Raw genomic sequence first — 3,049 nt, forward strand, 5'->3', positions numbered from 1 at the left:
AGCCCAACTGACCCGGAGGAAGTAAATACCTCAATCAAACTCCTGTAGCCTTTAACGTGGGCCGGGGACATACCCACCTCCTGGCCCTGGCCTTACTGCTCACCTGCTGAGGACGGGGTGCTGACAAGACTTGTCCAGGGCACAGCCCGTGGGCACAGCCTCACTAGAACACTGAAACCTGTTAAAAGATCCATTGAAGCGGGACAGACCGCAGCCGAGGCCGAGGCGGCATGGGTGTGCGCGCCGAGGCCGGCGAGTCCCCTGCTCTCGGCCAGGGGAGCCTCAGAGTGGCCCCCGCCCCCTGCAAGGGGACCCCAGAAGAAGGTCAAGAAACTTTCCTGGGGGGAAAGCAAGGCGCTCTCGGCAACCCGCCCCTCCCTCGTCACTTGGTCACACAGGGCGGAAAGAAGGAACCCAAGGACCCGACGTCCAGACAGGAGCAATGATGCTGCCCAAACCTGGGATCTGTTACTTCCCCTGGAAGGTCAGCGCCGGCCAAGTTCCTCATGGGGACACACTGAGAACGTTCGGCAGATTGTACAGCTACGACACGACGCAGTCCCGAGTGACCCTGATGGCTCGGCACAGATCTGACCAGCACCAGACCCCCGTCTGTACCAAGTTGGTGGAACCGTTCCAAGCCCAGGTGGGCTCCCTCTACACCGTCCTTGGGCAGCTGGATCACTAGAAGGATGGAGGCTGCGTGGTGAAGGCCCGGGTGCTGGCTTGTGTGGGAGGAATGACTCTCCCCTGGTCAGAACAAGCCGTCCGGGAGCAGAGGCTGTACCAGCGAGAGAGGGACAGCAGCCAGTAGAGAGCAAAACGGCAGCTCGTGGCAACGCCCTTCCTCCCCCACCTGCCCTGGAGCTGCTGCAGAGGAGATGCAGGAGCTTCCCCCGAGTGACAGACTTCGGAGCTGGAGAGAAGAGGGGAGGGGTTGTTCATCGCGATCGCCCCAGAAATGGGAGCCTAGAGATCAGAGGCTGGGTTCTGGGGCGCTGGGGGCTGGGCCTCGTGTGGGTCCTGGAGGGTTCCAGAAGGTCCTGTTGAATAAAGCCGCGCAGTGTGACGAAGAGGGGGGAAAAAAAAAAGATAAACTGAGGCTTATTAAACATTTTAAGAGTTTATTTGAGCAAAAATCAGTTGAATCCGGCAGAGCCAACCCAGAAGTGGTTAGGAGTTCGGGAAGGGGCGTTTATACAGCAAAGGCAGGAGCAAAGCAGTGAAATTATTGATTGGCTGTTGCTTAAAGCCTCGTTGGCGGTTTGTGATTGGTTGTCATTCCCAGACTTGGATTTTGGTTTGCCGCCTTAGACCCCCGTGGCATCACAGCCCCTTCCGTCCAAGGGTTTCATTGTTTAATGAAGTTAACAAATCTGATCATTGCAATTGTGTGTAAATGCCCACAAATACATACATGTTCATAGTTGGCAAAAAAAAAAAACCCGTTAAACTATCAGTTATCTCAAGATGCTCATTTAAAAAAAACATTCCATTTCTTAATTATTTGGTTTCTATGTCTAGAGTGAAGTGGCAGTTTAAAGTAATGGTGCTAGATTAGGGTGGGGAGAAGGAACCTCCAACATTTCAGCTCTGACTCTGCAGTGTAATTGCGTTAAGGAGTAGATTTTCTCATTTGTAATGAGGATACAATGCCAACCTCTTAATGGGATTTTTATTAGTTTCCTCTGGCTGCTATAAAAAAATTGCTACAAACTTGGTGGCTTTTTTTTTTGGCTTTTTTTGGGGGGACCCGGCTGCACGGCATGCAGGACCTTAGCTCCCCCGACCAGAGATCTAACCTGCAAACTTGGTGGCTTAAAACAACACAAATGTATTATCTTGCAGTTTGGGAGGTCAGAAGCTCAAAATGGATCTCAGTGGGCTAAAAACCCATTGAGGGTCTGCAGGGCTGTGCTTCTGGAGGCTGTGGAGGAGGATCCATTTCCTTGTCTTTTCCGGATTCTGGACACTGCCTGCATACCTTGGCTGGTGGCCCTTTCCTCCACCTTCAGGCAGCAATGGCTGGTCAAGTCCTTCTCGCTCTGGCCGGGCTCTCCTCCCTCACTCTTTCACTTATAAGGACCCTTGTGACCCCACTGGGTCCACTCAGATAATCCAACATAATCACTCCATCTCAAGATCCTTAAATCAATTATATCTGCAAATTCCCTTTTGCCATGTAATCTAACATAAATCCAGGTCCCTAGAATTACAGTGTGGACATCTGGGGAGTCAATATTCTATTCTGCCTATGACAATATTATTGAACAGCTTATAAGAGGAAGTGTGTACAAAATGTTTAAAATATGTGATGACAAAATTATACCATTTTTTTCTCATCCCCCCCTTCCCCTCCTTCTCTTCCTCCTCTCTCTCCCCTTTTATGAGACTATATATTTTTAAATTGATTTTTTGCATCTTTCATTTGAGGATCTAATCTTATTGCTATTTACTGCTTTTTTCTCCTTCTCATTTTATTTTCTACAGTCTTGTTTTCAATATTTACTTCTGCATCCTTGAGTCTCGCAAAGTAATACTGTTTGACAGCCAATTCCTGCCTGCTGTCCCCTCGTGACTATTTCTGTCTCTCGCTATATTCTCACACCATCGGCATGCTCCATATTCACCTTTGTTCTGTCACCTCTTAGAATGCATCATTTATGAACCATATTCTCAAATGTTTTGACTGTTATGTTACCTCCAGATGAGCAGTTTTTTTCTCTTGAGCTACGAACTACATTGACACTTTATGCTTGAGGAAAACTCAGGATACCTCCTTGTTTATCTGTTTTAAGGGAAATGTTTCATGGCAGGTTTTCATATTCTAAAGTTTTCCTCACATATTTGCAGAACTGTTAATGGAGAAAGAATTTCATCGCTGTGTCTGAGCAGTACAGCAAAGTAGAACTTTATCAAGTATCTAGTCAGCAAGATCAATGCAGACAAGTAATATAACAACCCAGCACACAAAATGACTTTAATGCAAAATTGAATTTTTGAAGTGCATGCAATGTACAGTGGAATAAAGTGGAGATGGGCAATTGCC

The 3,049-nt window shown here is 47.9% G+C and overlaps 1 pseudogene; it reads left to right on the forward strand.

Moving 5' to 3' along the window:
* Positions 1-442: 442 nt before the first annotated feature.
* LOC114901314 lies at positions 443-814 on the forward strand (annotated as a pseudogene).
* Positions 815-3,049: the final 2,235 nt, after the last annotated feature.

Source organism: Monodon monoceros, unplaced genomic scaffold (genome assembly GCF_005190385.1).
Source record: "Monodon monoceros isolate NGI ecotype Baffin Bay Population unplaced genomic scaffold, NGI_Narwhal_1 Super_Scaffold_2, whole genome shotgun sequence".
Lineage (NCBI taxonomy): Eukaryota > Metazoa > Chordata > Mammalia > Artiodactyla > Monodontidae > Monodon > Monodon monoceros.